The sequence below is a fragment of the Antechinus flavipes genome, chromosome 4, assembly GCF_016432865.1.
Source record: "Antechinus flavipes isolate AdamAnt ecotype Samford, QLD, Australia chromosome 4, AdamAnt_v2, whole genome shotgun sequence".
Classification (NCBI taxonomy): Eukaryota; Metazoa; Chordata; class Mammalia; order Dasyuromorphia; family Dasyuridae; genus Antechinus; species Antechinus flavipes.
Genome location: NC_067401.1, coordinates 360,487,754 through 360,507,787, shown reverse-complemented (window position 1 = coordinate 360,507,787; position 20,034 = coordinate 360,487,754).

Below are 20,034 nucleotides of genomic sequence, written 5' to 3'. Positions count from 1 at the left end.
GTTTGGGTAGAAATATGCCCCCTCTTCCAAATCTTTAAAGAACATTGCCTGCCCTCTTTTAACCTTTTCCCCTTAAAAATAAATAAATAAGGGGTTTTAATGCTTGTTCTGTTTGGTGCTGCAGTTCAGAGAGGTTTTTATCTAGCTTGAATCAGATCAACCCTGGAAAATGTGTTGAAGAAGGAAACAGACTTTTTCCTATGTGGTGTCATTTCTAAATGCTTTCCATTCCAGAGTACTTTGGGTAAATTTGTTTAGTAATCCCTTCAGTCAACTGGCCTCCTGGGTTCTAAAAACAGTAGTGCTAACTATGAGGATTAAGGAAAATAACCTTCAAATGACTTTATACAAATAGTGATTTTCTGATTCCTTTAAGTTGGAAACCTGTAGGATTTTTTCAAAGACAAGCTCTCACAAGCCTTAGATTTTTCCTGAATGTTAAGAGAGAAATTGTTAAGTCTTCTGAGTGAACAACTTATAATAACTAGCTGACCCTGGGCTACTTTCTTTGACCAAAGTTCACGCCTCTATTTCCAAACACACCATTATTCCCCACACACACACTTTCTAGCCCCCCCCCCTTTGTCTTGTGACAAAGATCTTTGAAAAAAATCAAATGAACAAAGTAACCTGAAAAATAAAACCTACCAAAACCCTTTCTATCTCTCTCAGAGGCACACATAGTATATTGTTTAGTATTTTCATATTTCCCTGGAGTAACTTTATCTAGTTTTAACACTCAAGTGGCATTGAAATTTTTTTCTTCTTTCTCTTTTTCTTTTAAAATTTCTTCTTAGTAATAGTAAATAAATTTGCTGTTCCATAGCTATGAACTTTTTTTCCTATGAGCTTAAAGGGTATTTTTTGCATTTTGTTTGTTTTAAAGTAATAAGCCAATTTCAAACTTTATAATTTGTTTATATTTCAACCATTATGAATGTTTTGAGTTGATAATTGGAATGGATGGAGCAGAGTTTTGCTTTCTCAATCAGTAATTTTTTTTTTTATTTGCCTTGATCTCACCATCAACATTCTCTTTTCTCTCTCTCTCTTTCTCTCTCTCTCTCTCTCTCTCTCTTTCTCTCTCTCTCTCTCTCTCTCTCTCTCTCTCTCTCTCTCTCTCTCTTTCTTTCTCTTTCTCTCTCTCTCTCTCTACCTCTTTGATTTCTTTTATTCTCTGATTCTGATGATTTTGTTTATATCAACTGCAGTAAGAGGTATTTCTAATACAGAAAACCTTACTCTAGAATATTCTCTTTTTTGATACTCTCTGCCCATTTTTCCTCCCTCCCCCCTATAGTTTTTCAAGTTATATATAAAGCTATCTAAAATGCTAGAGATATTTTCTCTAGCTGTCCCTCTTATTTATCCTGTATATAGCTTGCTTCGTATATATTTGTTTGCATGTTGTCTTCCCTATCAGATTTTAAGTTCCTTGAGATCAGGAACTGTTTTTTGCCTCTTTTTGTATCTTCAGGCTTAGCATGGTACCTGGCACATAGTAAAAGTTTAGTAAGTGTTGATCAACTTATTGAAGTAGAGATTGTTTTGTCAATTTTCCCATTCTAGCAATACTTCATATAGTTTTAAAAGAAACAAATCAAACCTTTTAAATAGACAGAGAGGAGAAATGGATGGACAATAATTAACAAAATGTAATATTTTTTAAACAGAAGTCCTTTGAGGGGAAAAGATCTAAACTAACAGTTCTTTAGCCCTTCTCTTGATTTTACCTTCTGGGAAATAACAATTTTTTGTAACTTGAGTGGAATAGACATCTATACTTTTGGATATTGGATAAAGTTCTAATTTCTCCTCTACCACTTTTATTGCTTTTTAAAATTCTTCCAGGAATTCTTTTAAGGCTTGGGTCCAATTAGCATTTTTCTTTTGCTTTGATTATAACTGCTTTCACATTGTTGTCTTCTAAGTTTGTGTCTTGGTTTTCCCTACCACTGTGGTGGTGGTTTCAGCTTTTTATGGTCAAATTCTTTTTGTTATTTTGGTTGACTGCTCATTTTTTTCAGCTTATATTTTGACTTTGAACATTGGGCCTAAAGTCAAGGTGACCTGAATTCAAATTAATCCTCAGACACTTACTATTTTTTTCCTGGGAAAATCATTTAAAATCTGTTTGCCTTGATTTTCTCAATCACAAAATGAGGGTAATAATGGCACCTATTTCCCTAGTTGTTGTAAAGATCAGATTCATTTAGAATAGTGCCTGGAATGTAGTAGACACTTAATAAATGTATGCTCCCTCTCCCCCAGTCTTCTCTCCTTTCCTTTCCCTTCCTCTCTCCTCTCCTTTCTTATCTGCCTATCAGAACCTAAGTTTCTGATCAGAGTGAATGGGACTGATTGGATGAAGCATTTCTTAGTATTGTCACATGATTCCTATTCCCAGAATTTTGGGATCTTGAGAGGAGGTAATTTGATCTCTGGAGGAATGAACTTTGAACCTGAGATACAGGAAGTTGAGGGAAGTGACATGACCTATGGGAGGCAGCCAGCATCAGTGATCATTGGTCAAGAATGGTTACATCCTATTAGTCTATACAATGAGAAGGCTTGAGTCTTTTGCTTTTAAACCCTGGACAAGCTGGAAGCAGGTTCCAGGAGCACTTGATGGGAGTTGGGATGGCTCCCAAGTGTGTATCTGAGCCCCTCCCTGCAGAGATTAAATAAAAGCTTTCTCTTTGTACCTGATGTCTCTGATTAGTTAATTGGATTGGGAAGGGGGTCTTGCACCTGACACATCCTACACAAGAATATTATGGAAAAATGACACCCTTTCTCTATTTCTCTCCTGCCCTGTTGCTAGTGTCCACTCCAATTGTTAATTCAAAGCATTATAATGGTTAAAATAAAAAGTTGGAAAGTTTAACTGTATGTGTTTTTTACTTGTTCCTAAAATATTAATTTCTCTAGCAGTAACTGTACAGCATACTTTTCAGATACAATGTTGATTCTATGCTGAAAATGTTTTTAGAATTCTTTATTTCTCCTAAAATGGCATATGTTCCTCCTTAGTCTTTATAGGTTCTATTATCTGTTTATCATATCAGAAGAGAGAAAAACAGAGAGTCTTTTCAGAAGCAACCCAATTTCCAAAATGAAAAAGAAATACAGATTTCTTTTTAAGGTTAAGAGTTACTATTGTGGAGAAAGAAGAAAAGAAGGAAAACAGGAATGAGATATTAAAAATAAAAGGGGGGACTCCATGAAATTTTGCCAGATTCCACAAATGAAAATCATTGTTAGACTCCTTTTTAAAAACTATACTATTTTATTTAACTTTTGGGGGGGGATAATTCATAGTTATAATTATAATGCCTTGGATTTACATATGTTTCATTTAGAAGATTACTCATTTAATAGTTATTGTATTCCTATAATACCTAGGTATTCATGTTTATATACTACTTATATCTCCTTACAAGAACTAAGCCATGCTGCTAGTTACTCTTTCCAAAAAAACATGCACCAACTTGTTGCAGCTGATACTGAGTTAAATATGTCACTTAATAATAAGTAGCATTTATAAAGCACTTTAATGTTTAATGTATTTTACATATATTGTCCTCACAACAACACTAGGTGATAGATACAATTATTCCCATTTTACAAATGAGGCAGATAAATGTTAAATGATTTGCCTGGGGTCACATAATTAGTAAGTATTTGAGGTTGAATTAGAACCCAGATCTCCCTGACTCAAGTTCCAGCACTTTACACACTGTGACTCTCAATTGCTTTTTTGAAATTTCATACCTCGTGGTCCCTTTTTGGGATGTATTGGACTGGGGAAGTAGGTGACAAGAAAGGTGGAGTCCCAGGCCAGCTCAGTGCTGAGGTAAGGAGAAGAGAAAGAGGATGGGGGTGATGGAGGGAGGAAAGAAGAAAAGAAGGGACAGAGGGATGGAAGAACTGATAGACAGATGGACTTCATGGTTTGGATGTCATCCAGATGGGGCTGTCTGAAATAAGGGGTGAGGTGGGCACACTTGTGTCCCAGGTACAAAGATTATTTGTCTTCCTCTACGCCTCCCCGTCTGTCCCACCCCCTGAAATAATTAAGAAATTGATCAGTGGGATAGGGTTGGGGTATGGGGACCAAAGAGGTTCTGGTCCTTTAGATTTCTCAGAAGAGACACAATCAAATGGGCCCCAGTTTCTTTGGCTGAAAGAACAAAAAGGGGATGAGGAATTGAACTTCATGATCTTTGAGGTCCCTTCCAAAACCAGTATTTTATGACTCCAGGTTAATTTTTATAAAATTACCATGAGATTTGTTAGTTTCACAGTAGGTGTGGCAGTGTAATTTACCTTAGTAGTTTGAGAAATCTAAAGCTGGTACATCATTTGTCTACATTGATACAATCTTTCTATGAAACTATCAACTATTATGACACAAGCTGCATTAACTTATCTTTTTCTTAAAACATATTTCAGAAAGGGGTCAGAAAATTGGTTAGGAATTTCAGGGGTCCCCTTGCTGGTATTTAGTGCAGCTGGCACTGACTAGCAATTCTATTGCCCAGAATCAGTTAAGGATCATAGTTCTCAGGCAAAGAAGAACCCTTGCAGTAGATCACAAGGAAAAAGGGACCCTGGTCATAGTTTTAAAGCAAAGAGGAGTACTAGTGCTTGTAGCTACAGAGGAACAAGAGACCTTCCTGGCTAAAGACCTGAATACAGAGCAGGAGAGCAATGACCCCCACAGCTCCCTGGATCATAGCCCCTTGGAATCATGTAAAACTTGCAGACATCCAGACCTAGCTCTAAAGATAGCAGCACAAAATAGCCTGAAGCATGGCACAGATGAGCCAGAAGCTCATTCCTAGGTGAGCAGAGTCCAACTTCAATATAAAATTCAAAGTCAAGATATAGGCTGGAAAAATGAGTACACAGCAACAACAACAACAACAACAACAACAAAGAACTTGACTATGAAAAGCTAGTATTGCCACTAGAATGGCAGGATAAACCAAGACATAAACTTAGAAGAGAACAATGTGAAAACAGCTACAATCAAAACTTCAAAGAAAATGCTAATTGGGCTCAAGCCTAAAAAGAATTCCTGAGGAACCTTGGCAATTTAACTACTTTTAGTCTTAGCTATCACAACTGCAAATTAAGAATAATACTGGGAATGATAATTGGGATTGAGAATAATAATAGCACCTACCTCACAGGGTTGATGTGAGAATCAAATGAAATAATATATGAAAATGCTTTACGAATCCTAAATATTTGTTATCTTCTTCAGGGAATGGCAAAGTTTCTTAATGCCTTTAAGCTTCTCTGATTTTTAGGCTGATTTTTAGAATATTAATATTCTTCCACTTTTATTGTATGGCTATAGGTCATAGAATAATACAATCTTAAAGAGAACTAATAAGAGTATCATGCAGAGCACAAGAGAGATTTACAGTGGTGGGTCTGATCAGGTTGTAGTACATAAAAAATAAGTAATGACAAAGAACTGTAGAGAAAGATGTTAACAAAGAGATATATTATTATCAAAGAAGATGCCTTGGTTATATGATAAAGGCAAGAGATAAAAGATGGATGGTTCATTTGATCTCCTAGTACCCTCAAGATAGCAAGAGAAAAAGAGGAATGCTTTTAGCAAGTTAGATGGCAAGGATAGTAGCTAGTAAATTCCTTGTAACAGATTTGTTACATAAGACATAGTCTTATGTCAGACATAATAGACAGCTATGGATAGATTAAAACTTATATTATTGGTAAGCATATCCACAGTGATGAGATCCCAGATCCATTTGAGGCAGATAGACTGTCTAATGTAGTAGAAAGTACCAGAGAACACATTGTTAACATGAATGAGGTTAGCAGAAAAACTGGAAATTATATATTAAATGTTTACTAAAGCTAGATTGGAACCATGGGTTTAACCTGAGATAGCGTTTATTAAATTCAGCAATACTATTTTGTCGAAAAAAGAAGTCATCCAAATACTGACAAAGTTATGGATCTGTCAAAATATCAAAATAAAAATCAGTCACTAGGGATTTATTAAGCATATATTTTATGTCAAGCACTGTGTTAAATGAAGCAAGTTAAATGTTGCCTATGTCCTCAAAGAGCTCACATTCACTGGGAGAAGCAACATGCAAAGAACTATGAAGATATAAAATAGTGTAAATGGAAGGTACTAGCAGGAGGAGAAATAGGGAAGGTTTCTGACAGAAAATAGACTTGTGTTGAGTCTTGAAGGAATCCAAGGAAGCTAAAAGGTAGTTGTGAAGAGGGAGATCATTACAGGAATATGGTCAGTTAGTACAATCTTGATAATTGATGTGAGAATCATTCCTTTGTACCACACTTAGGCCATTATGACCATACCAGATTCATAAGTTGTATAGAAGTAGAGAAGAAAATTTCCAAAGACAAAGAATTGCAAGATTCTTGTGCTTGGAGGACAAGACCTGAATGAAGAGTCGGCAAAAGAAACTGAGAAGGAACAGTCAGACATATAGAAAGAAAATCAGGTGAAAACAGTGTCTAAAAAACCCCCAACAATCTAGAGAGAAGAGAAGATAAAAGATAAGAGAGTAAAAATGTCAAAGGCTGAAGAGAGGTCAAGATATATAAGGATTGAGGAAAGGTCGTGAAATTTGGCTCTTAAAAAGTTATTAATGACTTTGGAGAAGGCAACCATTTATGTTGAATGATAATTTAGGGAGCCAGACTACAAAGAATAAGAAGAAAGGAAATGATTTGAATTAGCCACTTATTAGTTCTGTGGCTCTGAGCAAGTCACTTAGAACTTTCTGCCTCATTTTCCTCATCAATAAATGAAGAAGACAATGGCACCTACCTTATAAGTGTCTTGTGAGGTGTAACTAAGATAATATCTATAATATATGTAAGGCACATGTAGCATATAAGTGACATTTATTAAACTTTTTACATTGCTGTGGATTAGGTTTTAGAGGCAGAAGGAAAAAGATTTTATTCTGAAATCTGAATGAATATTGGGGACTTATGACTAGAAGATGCATTAATGGCAAAGCTTTTTAGACACCTGGTTTCATCTTTTTGGAGGTGAGCTCCTATTCTCTGTAAGCAGATGCAGAAGGGAATGTTTTATTATTTCACTGGAGTGCTGGAGTAGAACCAATCTGCTTCACACACCCTGCATTTCTGATTCAAGGTTAGTTTCTGAAACCTTTTGTGAGCCCTTGGAGTCCACTGGAGAATAAATAAAAAGTCTCTTAAGGTTTAATCATCCCCAGAGAAAAGCAATGTACAACAGGGAAGAAGGTCACAGAAGGTCAAGAGGAATCAGGAGGGAAAAGCGCCTTTCATGGGACATTGCAAATGTTTGCTTTAAATAAGTATTTAAAAAGTCAAGATCTTGAAAGAAGCCATATGCCTCCATTATCAAACCAATTAGTCTGGTTCATCTGAGATTTACTCAGAAGACTTTAGGCCTTTCCAGCCTCCTAAAAGGCAAGGAATAGAAACTTATGAGTCTGGTATGGTCATAATGGCTTAAGTGTAGTACAAAGGAATGATTATTGGAAGAAGGGATTTACTTGTAGTACATAAGAAAGGCTTATTCAAAAAGAGCATTTATGGCATGCTTTCCATAAATTATTTGCATTTACACAGTGATTTTTCTGTAGGCATTTTAAAGATTGTTTTCTCTTATTCTTCTCCACATCCTGTTCATTTAGCTACAAAGTAAGATTAGTTTTCCATCATACAAATGTGAAATGGAATAATCAAATACAATTAGAGCTTTTACCCATTTCATAAATCCAGAAGTGCATTGCTATAATGTCTACAGAAATAATTGGATGAGAAATGTAATAGAAGTCAACATGTATGAATGATTACAACATATGTTCCACAGTGCTGGTCTTCTCTGCATAGCACACATTTAAAATGCACTGGCATAATCATTCCTGAACAAGGGATGCTGTCAAGGAATGGCCCCATATTCTTATATTTCTGTATTAATTGGATGTTACCTTACAACAAGAGCTACAGAGTATGACAGTAATTGTTCTTGTATAGAATCTCTGGCACTCCCAATGTTGTGATAACAACTATGGTGTCATCACTTAAAGATTTTATTCAAGTGCTAACCTGAAGGCCCAAATGTGAGCAAAATATCCAGAATTTTCATCATGTACCAAACCACATACTGTATAGTACAGTGTCTTTGCAGTGACTACATTTGAAGTCAGAGGGTTTGAGTTTAGATTCTAGGTCTGATACTACTTGTGTTAGCTTGGGCAAATAACAAATATCTTTGGCTCTCATTCTCCAAATCAGTAAAATGAGAGAGTTAAATTAGATGACCTTTGAACTCTAAAATCCTATGAACTTGTTTTATTCAGAAATTATTTTTAAAGTAGATGGAGTTTTAGAGCATAAAAACCATTAGTATAGGACTTTTTCTTTTAAATCTTCATTTTTAAAAGTTTTATTGCCGATCTATTTTTTGCATAGTGAAGCACAAAGTCTTAAAGTGAAGCACAGAGTCTCTGGAATTATTTTCTCAACTCTTGGGTCATATCACCAGAGATTGATTAGCTACTTTTCCCTTTCAAAGTTATAGGAATAACCTTGAGGAATTAGAGGGTCTAATATGATTTCTCCTATCGATTGTGTTCTACCAAATATTTTTTCTTTCAGATAATAGGTCCCTGATATATAATGTAATCAATTAACATCAATTAGCTTTTACAAAGGGATATTGTACTATGGAGGATAGCAAGGACATAAGTACAATAGCCTTCTAAATTGAGAACAAATACTTCTCTATTACTTCAGGCCCTAAATAGTGTGGACTCATATTTAAAGTGGTGGTTAGAAAACATTCTCCCCACCAAATTCACCTCTGGAAGTGGCATAGCCAAAGTATGTCACATCCTTGCTTGGAAGTCACTTTGCATAAGCTATGTATTAATTTACTACTGGACTGGTCCAAACAGATGACTCCTTGGAGCTACTGCTGCTACCACTGACAGATCTTACAACCTTTTGATATAACTCTATCTGTTTTATCCCTGATATTTATTCCCCTAAGATCAGGAAATAATAAACACAACACAGATAAGACTGGCCATGGTTCATGGTCAATGGCAGCCAGTTGTGTGGAACCATCAATAGAGTTATTTTTCCCTACAACTGAAGACATACAGCAGTTCTTGCCTTATCTGCTACTAAGGAAGAGAGAGATTTTTCAGCTATCTGAGCTTTATATATATATATATATATATATATATATATATATATATATATATATATTATATATATATATACACATATACACACACACACACACACACACACACACACACACACACACATATATATATATATATCTGTTCAGTTCCAGATCAACATACCATTAAAAAAGTTTTTCATCACCATGCAGTGAGCTGACAGGGACCATTAAAGAATATTTGTACATTCTCTGAAGCAAGGAAGGAGAAGACATCTCCATCAAACATCCCTGAAAGCAGGCAAACCAATTTGTCATTTGTATATTATACATTATTAAGGACTGAAGTCTCAATGACCAATCACCCTATTACAGGCATTACATGGTCCAGTCTTTCCACAAAAATATCAAAATCATAAAAACTCCTACTTTGAACTTTTCCTTGTATAAAATTAATTAAAAACTTTCTCCAAAAGTGTTCATATCTGTCAGGGAGTTATATTATATTATATTGTCAGGGAGCAATGTTATATTGCTTCATGAACTTTGAAATTCCTTTATTTGATCATAATCTTTTGTCATTTTTCCTCTCCTTCTGTCTTGAATCTTCTAAACCCGTTGTCTTCATTATGACCTCTATCTAAGCCAACTATACCTTGGGCTTTTCTCCAGACTATCAACTTTACACTTCCTTTCTCCATCTTGACTCCTTGGTGAACTAGTTTAGCTCTACATGATCTTCTCTGGAATCCTTTGGTCCCTTTACTTGTCATCAATCTTACCCTGCTTCAGCCTTGGATAACTCCCACCATTTGTTGACCTTCCTCTTATTACAATCATGATGAATGAAACTGTAGAAAATCATGAAACCATATTCACTATGTCCCCTACCAATTTAATGTTATACAGTCTCAACTAGGCCCTTATTGTTGAAAGACAATAATTATATACTTCTATAATTAGATCACTATGCAACTCATTAACTTTTCCAAACCTCTTTATTCCTTCTCAAATTTTCATTGGCTTTCCTTTCCATCCTCTTGTTGGTTAAGAACTTCACTGTTTAAAAAAAAAAAATTGAGGCCATTCACTAAAAGCTTTCTACCTTGTAACTTCATTATTCAACTGAAATTGTTCTTTTTTCTAATAAGTTCCCAATGGCCTCTGAATTGTCCAGTCTAATAGCTTTTCCCCAATTTTCATGTCTTGTCCTCACTGCAGCTTTTAAAAAAAAATTTAATAGCTTTTTATTCACAAGTTATATGCATAGGTAATTTTACAGCATTGACAATTGCCAAACCTTTTGTTCCAATTTTTCCCCTCCTTCCCCCCACCCCTCTCCTAGATGGCAGGATGACCAATACATGTTAAATACGTTAAAGTATAAATTAAATACAAAATAAGTATACATGTCCTAATCATTATTTTGCTGTGCAAAAGGAATCAGACTCTGAAATATTGTACAATTAGCCTGTGAAGGAAATCAAAAATGCAGGCGGGCAAAAATATAGGGATTGGGAATTCAATGTAATGGTTCTTAGTCATCTCCCAGAGTTCTTTCACTGGGTGTAGCTGGTTTAGTTCATTACTGCTTCATTGGAACTGATTTGGTTCACCTCATTGCTGAAGATGGCCAGGTTCATCAGAATTGATCATCATATAGTATTGTTGTTGAAGTATATAATGATCTCCTGGTCCTGCTCATTTCCCTCAGTTTGTGCAAGTCTCTCCAGGCCTTTCTGAAATCATCCTGTTGGTTATTTCTTACCGAACAATAATATTTCATACTATTCATATACCACAATTCCTCACTTCAGCTTTTGATGCAACTGAATATTGATATTCCATTATCTTATCACAAATGCATGATTGTAAAACTACTTTTTCCTAGTTCTCCTCTTATCTTCTTTTGCTGAATTTCCTTTCAGGTCTTGTCCTTTAATTATGAGTGTTCCTCATTCCTGGGTTTTCTTATAAGTTTTTTGCAGTATTTTCTCACATGGTGATTGAAAGTTAAGATCAGGATACATGGCACTTTTAGAAAATGGTTTTTAGGGTTCATAGGACTATAGATTTTCAGCTCAAGAGGATATCAATAGTTATCTAATCCAGCTCTCTAATTTTATATGTGAAACTCTGAGAGGTTAGGTAACTTGCTCAAGATGACAAGTTATCAGTGATATTGCCAGAATTCTATTTTGTTCCAGGTATGTCTGCTTACAAATCCATTGAGTTTTCCAATCTTTGCATTTATTCATTCAAATATTAATTAATATCTTTTGACTACTTATCTATTGGGAATTGGCTCTTAATCATTCATTTGTAACAATAATCTATATATCTTGTCTATTAGACTTTTATTTATTACATCTGATGCAAAGATTTTCTACTAGTAGTTTCCTTTTGTTGATTTTGTTTCTTCTATATTGGTTTTATTCATGCAAAAGCCCGTTCATTTCATATAATTGAAATGATCTGTTTTATTATTTGTATTCTTCTCTAATATTTGTGTGATTATAAATTTTGCTCCAAAATATATTGAAGGATATCTCCTCTATCTTCCTGAGTTTTTATTTACATTGTTTGTCTATATGAAACTTCTGGTGATTTTTGATATAAATTGTGGACATTTACTTACTTTCTGCCAAACTCCTTCCCATTATTCTAGAAGCTTTAATCAAGTATGGCATCATGACCTTAAGAGTTTTTGTTCTTGAGTTTATTGAATCCAAATCATTTTGATCACTAATGCTTGCAATATAATTTAATTATGGCAATGCTCTTTTCCTATCATTCCACCTCTTTTCATTATTTCCTTTCTGATTTTAGACCTTTTATTCAATTAAATTAATTTTGTTATTATTTGATCTATCTATAAAGTAATACTAATGTTGTTGACATAACATTAAATCTGTAATTTACTAGTATTACCATTTTCATTTTATTAGCATGGCTCAATTTTCAGCAACAAATGTCTTTCCAATTATTTCTTTCTCTTCATTTCCATAGAGTGTTTTGTAATTATGTAAGTCCTAAGTATGTCTTCATATTTTAATTCCCAGATATTTTCTGCATTTGTAGCTATGTTGAATAGGAATTTCCTTTTCTAGTATTTCCAGCTTAATTTTGTTATTACTATAAATGCTGATAAATTTTGTGAATTTATTTTTATTCTCTACACCACAAGGACATTTTAAGTATACATTGATTTGAATTTTAGATAAATGCAATGGGAATAAGAGTTTATTCTGGTATTTAACACTGCAAATGGCTATTACTTCTTCACAATATAAGTTGCTTCCCTTTTGGGAAAATATCACCTACCTTTATTTAACACTTACTTAATATAACACTTGAAGACTATGAAGTGGCTATCAATAATTAATTAGCTCATTCTGGAGATGTGTATAATTGCAGAGACATAAAGGAAAACTTCCCTAGCAAATATCAAAATCTGACATCAACACTGACAGTTTCTGACTACAAAGGACCAATTATCTTGTGACTAATTCAATATAAGATAAGACAAAGAGGAGAAAGGAGAATAAAGAAAGAAGGGGACACAGAAGTAAGGGTATTAGCTTGGCATTTTTCAGCAAAATAAATGGAATTATGCACAAAAGTCATAATAATTGGTCCCTCCATCCCAGATCTGGGGCTCTAGTATCTAGTATTAATTTTTGTCTGATCAATCTCTAAAGTGTGGAGCAGGGGGAAGAGCTCTCCTTTGAGAGTCAGATGCACTGAATTCAAAAGCCAACTCTGTTATTTACTAGTTTTATTAATTGAAATCATCTGAATTCCTGATCCTCACTTATATAATCAGAAATGAGTAGGTTGATATTTGAATTCTAACAGACCTTCTAGTTCTGTATATTAAAACTTTGGACAAAGACTACCTGGCATGCCATAAGAAACATCATCTATTAGGTCCATGTTATCAGTGAGAAAGTTGGAGAAGAATTCAGGATAAGAACCTGAAGCTCTTGACTTCCAGGTAGGGATTCAGTATATGGAACAACATATCAATCTGAATAACAGATGAAGACAGAAAAGAGATTTGCATACTATCTTTTCTCTCTCAAAGGCAAGTTCAATCATGGATTATCTCCAAAGATACAGTTTACTACTGGTCTGGAAGGACTTCTGGTCAATGGAAGAAATTCCAAGAATAAGTGCTTTTCACACCATTAGACATGGTCTATACTGTTATTTCTGATGTGGATTAGTAATTTACTTATGCAATGTGATGTAGTAAAAAGAATGTTAGATAAATTCAATCAATAAGTCAACAAGGATAGAGGTAATAAGGCAGCTCAGTGGATAGAGTGATAGACCTATCATCAGGACGATTTGCATTCAAATCCAGTTTTGGGCACTTACTACCTGTATGACTCTAGGTAATTCACTTCATACCTGTCAACCTCAGTTTCCCCCTGTAAACTATATTATTACTGTTCAGTTGTTTCAGTCATGTCCAACTCTTCATGACCCCATTTTTGGGTTTTTTTTGGCAAAGATACTGGAATGATTTGCCATTTAATGTTCCAGTTCCAGATAAAAAACTTGAGGCAAATAAGGTTAAGTGACTTGCCCAGAGTCACACAGCTAGTAAGTGTCTATGGCCAGATCTGAACATATATGAAGATGAGTCTTCCTATTCCAAACCTCATGTTCTATCTACTATGTTCCTTATTTGCCTTCTTTAAATTGTAAAAATTCCCACTTCTGTAAAATGAGGACAATAATAGTATTTATCTGCCAGGGTTTTGTGAGGATAAATAAAAATATTTGTAAAGCACTTTGCTAACCTTAAAATGTATTTTTTTTTTTTAAGATTCAAAGCAGTTTTTTTTTTTAGATTTACTGTTTATTTTATTTTATTTATTTAAAAATAATTATAACTTTTTATTGACAGAACATACGCCTGGGTAATTTTTTACAACATTATCCCTTGCACTCACTTCTATTCCGACTTTTCCCCTCTCTCCCTCCCTCCCCCGCTATCTCCCCCAGATTTAGCATATACATGTTAAATATGTCACAGTATATCCTAGATACAATATATGTGTGCAGAACCAAACAGTTCTCTTGTTGCACAAGAAGAATTGGATTCAGAAGGTAAAAATAACTGGGGAAGAAAAACAACAATGCAAGCAGTTTACATTCATTTCCCAGTGTTCTTTCTTTGGGTATAGCTGCTTCTGTCCATCATTGATCAATTGAAACTGAGTTAGATCTTCTCCTGGTCAAAGAAATCCACTTCCATCAGAATATATTATCACACAGTATCGTTGTTGAAGTATATAATGATCTCCTGGTTCTGCTCATTTCACTTAGCATAAGTTCATGCAAGTCTCTCCAAGCCTCTCTATATTGATCCTGCTGGTCATTTTTTACAGAACAATAATATTCCATAACATTCATATACCACAGTTTACCCAACCATTCTCCAATTGATGGGCATCTATTCATTTTCCAGTTTCTGGCCACTACAAACAGGGCTGCCACAAACATTTTGGCACATACAGGTCCCTTTCCCTTCTTTAGTATCTGTTTGGGATATAAGCCTAGTAGTATCACTGCTAGATCAAAGGATATGCACAGTTTGATAACTTTGGGGGCATAATTCCAGATTGCTCTCCAGAATAGTTTAACCTTAAAATGTTACATGAATGCCTGCTACTACTTTTATTACTGTTATTATTAAAGTACCTCCTATGTGCCAGGCATTGTCCTAGGTGCTGAAGAAAAAAAGAATAAACAATCCTTAATCGTAAGTTACATTCTAATATGGGGGAAAGTACATATGAAAATATATGCAAGCTAAATGTTAAATTAATTACCACATCTCCATACAAAAGTAGTGGAAGGCAAGGTAGTTTGGAAGGAAGAGAATGGGAGGAGGGATCAACAAAGGCTGTATATAGAAGTTGGTGCTTCAGCTGCGCAGTTTTAAAGGAAGAGAGAGAAAGAGACAGACAGACACAGACAGAGTTTATGAGATGAAGGTAAGGGGATGGTGCATTATGGGAATGTAGGAAAGCCAGAACAAAGGCATCCTAACATTATTGATTTGCTAATATATATATTTAATAATCAAATATCTTGCGGAGGGTATATTTGTATGTTTAATCAGCTTCATTAATACTTTCTCAACACTTTCTTAAGTCTAAACAATAATCAAAACAATAAATCAACTATTTTGTGTAGCATGACAAATATGAAAATATGTTTAGAAGAATTAGATGTTTGACCTATATCAGATTGCTTGCTGTCTTGAAGAGGAGGGAGAAGTGTTGTGATACGGAAGCCACCTGTCAGTGGTTGCTGGAGGTCTAACTCAGACCTGTAGAATGGATCTCTTCATGTGAGAGGACAATGATGATGATGATGATGGATGATGATGATGATGATGATAATGAAGATACAAGGAGATTGAGAGGTCTGTTCTCTGACCTTCCTACTGAGTGGCAGTTGCGTTGTTTGACTTCTCTCCTCTTCCCTCTGCCTCCAATTTATTTCATTCCCATTTCACAAGTAACACCTATGTCAGTAAAGCCTGCTTTGCAATTTTTTCAGATGTTATGATTCACAGCTGTGGAGGCTCTCAGAGAACTGACCTGCCCCTTCACTTAGGCATGATCCTTAACAGAGAAGGGCAGGGAGGGAGAAAGATTTAGAATATAAGGTTTTGCAAAGGTGAATGTTGATACTATCACTGCACGTATTTGGAAAAATAAAATACAATTTTAAAAAATGACAATTTCTTCAGAAAATAATATATCAAGCCCTGATTTGTTGTTTTTGCCAATTTCTGAGGTATAAATATTCACATGGAAAATTTTAATCAGTTCTGGTAAACTGGTTAGAATTGGCTCTAGCACAACTAGATTAGTAAATAGACTATCATTAATTAGTTGATTAAACATAGGAATGAAGTCACTTTACCAATCTGGGCCTGTATTTTCTCATCTATGAAATAAAAGAGTTGGATTAGAAAATTTTTAGAATACTTTTCAGCTCAAACATTCTGTATTTAAATTATACAATCATTAAAAGCTGCTCTTCACTTCTTACCAATTCTGATGGATTTCTGAAGGAAAAAAAAAAAATAGGTTTAATTCTTAGTAGGGCCCAAAAGGCTTACAGAACTTCACTATGATATGCAACTGGTGGCATAGTGGGGACAATGCTGGACCTGAAGTTAGAAAGACCTAAATTCCAATCTACCCATTGTGTGATCACAGTAACATTTATAAAATGAGGATATTGATATCTGCCTCCCAGAGTTTTGTGAGGATTAAATGAGATCTTTGTTAAAGCACTCTAAAAATGCTTACTTCTTTCATTTATCCTTTTGGATAATTATAGGACTGAATGGATTCCAGGGCATTTATATCCCAAATAAAAGATAATTTAAATTAAAACATTCCCCTAGGCCCACTTTGTTTTGGAACTATAGCCAAAGATTGTTTTTAGAATTTGATTGATTTCTAGAGACAGAAGTTTACCATTCCCTGTACCACTTAACCCAGCGATGTTATTCTCACTGAGAAAGCCTGAAGCCATGTTGCTTTCTAGGAAACAGAAAGCATTTGTGATCTCCAGTTATGAATAGTAACTTTTATTTAGAATAGTAACTATTTTCCACTACATATTCACTATTTTTCATGAAAGCTGTGTATCTATGGATCAGCATGAAGCAGTAGTGTCAAATACAAACAGTAGCCACTAAATCATATATGATATCTGTATGGATCACATATTGACTTGTAAAACCATATATTAATATTATCTATGTTCTATCATATTTTTATTTAATTTGTCAAATATTTCTCAGTTACATTTTAATCAGTTTCTTACAAAAGAATTATTTCATATGTTTGGTTAATACACATCATAACACTCAGAGAAAGTTTTTTTTTTTTTTTAAGGTACCTTGAATTGCAGTTTAAGCACCAACATCTGTTAAAAAGGATGAGGATTTTCAGAAATTCCATGAAAAATGTTATGAGAAATTTCAAATTACATCAGCATTGATTTTTAACATTTACTGACTTTAAGCAAAGATATCCACTTCTGGAAAGTTCTAACTATTAGGAAACTATTCTTAAGCTAAATATTTCTCTATATTTTAGCCCATTGCTCCAATCCTACTCTCTGATGACACTTTCACTTTCAAGAAGGCAGTCCAATGAAAAATCAATATCTAAGAGAGAGTCCCTATAAATGGCAATCTTTCAGATGTAGATAACTGTGTTAAAAGGGTCAAATCACAGAATAATGCAGAGCATCCTCTATGACAAATATAATCATCCAAAATCTTTCAGCCTAGCTATCTATACATGAAAAATTAAGTGGATTAAAAAATTCCCTATTATCCAAATGTAAATGATTTTGCTTTTCTCAGTAGTCCAATCAGCCACAACTGCTCTGAAGGACTAATGATAAAAATCCTATCCTTACCCAGAGATAGAACTGATTGTCTCTGGATACAGATTGAAGCATTCTCTTTCTCTATCTCTTTCTTTTCAACTTAATTTTTCTTGAGGGTTTTTATTTTCGTTAGAATGAGAGATCTGTGTTTTCTTTCACAACTTGACTTTTATGGAAATGTTTTGCATAACTTTACATGTGGTTTCTTAATTGTGGGTGGGGAAACTCAAATTTTAAAAATAAACATAAAAAATTATTTTGAATGTAACTGGGGGAAAATATTAAATAAATAAATTTAAAATCATTTTATCACTTAAAAACAAATCATTGAAATTAAAAATAAAATAATTGTAGACAAAAATAATTTTATGTTTATGATTGTGGTTATCTTTCAATTTGATAAGGAAATTTGGCATTTTGGAATTTGCAGGAAATATCTATGGTCCATCCCTCCTGCCACCTAATCTCATGCCTAAGTGGCTATTTTTTATCATGAAAGCTCTCCTACCTACAAGCTAATTAAAGAAATCTAAATTGTATAAGGAGAGAGAAAGATGGGAGAGATTGTTTGCCCACACTCCCAAGTGAGGAGAAAGCAGAGCTCTGAGCATTCCTTGTTTTCTTATCAGATAAGGAGATCCTGATGATTGTTACCTGAAGTATTATTTATCAATCTGTTTGCTCCACTATGAATTCATAGTAATTCTTTCCTTAAAACTCCTTCAGGGAGAAGGGTCGTTTGTTTAACCCAGAAAGAAAATAAATCATCATGGATGCTCTGAAGTGATGACAGATTTAGGGAAGCAAGTGCCTTCTGGACATTAAGAACCAACCTTGGTTGATTAAAAAAAAAAAAGATATAGACACTGATTTTTAATAGCTCAGAAAAGCTCATCAGTCCTAGTATACTCCCGCTTCTTCCCACCACTTTTCCACTTCATTTTATGCTATTTGCTGGCCTCTGTCTGTCAAGGACAAATATCATGAATTAATGTTTATGGTTCATAATAGTCACAAGTAAGAGAATGTTTCCTCAAATTAATAATTAAAATAATAATCCCAGAGCAGGGTGCTATTACATGGAACAGCAGGTTATGCTTACCGAAGAACACAGGAAAATATCGCTAGCAGACATGATTTGAAAAATAAGTTTGGGAAATGGAAGCGTGATTTTTCTGACTGACTAGAAGCTATTTCTCATGCTGAATTGGTTCAATCCTTTAGTTGAATTTTTAATGTGGAAGTAATAGAATCAGAGAATTATATACTTTCAAGCTAGAAGAGAGATTAGATGTCATTTAATTTAACCCCATTACTTTATCAATGATGCACTTCAGCTTTCCAGTGAAGGACTGAAAGAATTTACATTCAGGGGTCACACTCTAACAATCAATGATTGCCTTTACTGGACCATTAATTTATTTTTTTTAAGCTTTTTATTTTCAAAATATATGCATAGATAGTTTTCACCGTTCATCCTTGAAAAACCTTGTGTTCCAATTTTTTTCTCCCTCCCCTCCCTGCAATCCCTCCCTTAGACAGAAAGTAATCCAATATATGTTAAACATGTGCAATTTTCTATACATATTTCCACAATTGTCATGCTGTACAAGAAAAATGAGATCAAAAAGAAAAAAATGAGAAAAAAACAAAAACTAAGCAACAATAAAAAAGTGAAATTACTATGCTGTGATCCACACTTAGTCCCCACACACTTTTCTCTCCATCAGAGTACAGATAGCTCTCTCCATTACCAGTCCAATGGCACTACTATGAATCACCTCACTATTGAAAAGAGCCACGTCCATCAGAATTGATTATCATATAATCTTGTTGTTGCTGTGTATAATGTCCACTTGGTTCTATTCACTTCACTTAGCATCAGTTCATGTAATCTCTCCAGGCCTTTCTGAAATCATCTGGACCATTAATTTAAGAAAAAGATCTATGGTTATATATCAAGGAAGGGAGGAAGAGAAAGGAAAGCTTCCATACAACATAAGACATCAAAGGGCAATTTTGAAAGACATATTATATATATGTATTTGTATGTACATATGTGTATACACACAAATACATTATCTATCTATCTTTATCTATAAATAAATTGAAGTATGGATTTATAGCTATATGTATCTTATGTGTATATTTCACATATACACATGGGGAGGGAGGTGTATATGTGTATATTTTTAGAGGATGGAGAGGAAGGATGGAGTAGAGAAGCCTGAGCTGAAATCCAAGAGATCAGACTCTTTTAATATTTTCTGGTTCACTGTGTTCTTATCTCTAAATAGAATTTATTTGCCAATTTATTCATCTTGCAATGAGTTCATATAAATACTTTCAGTTCTAAGAAAAATCTTTTAAACAAAGCTTTGGATTGG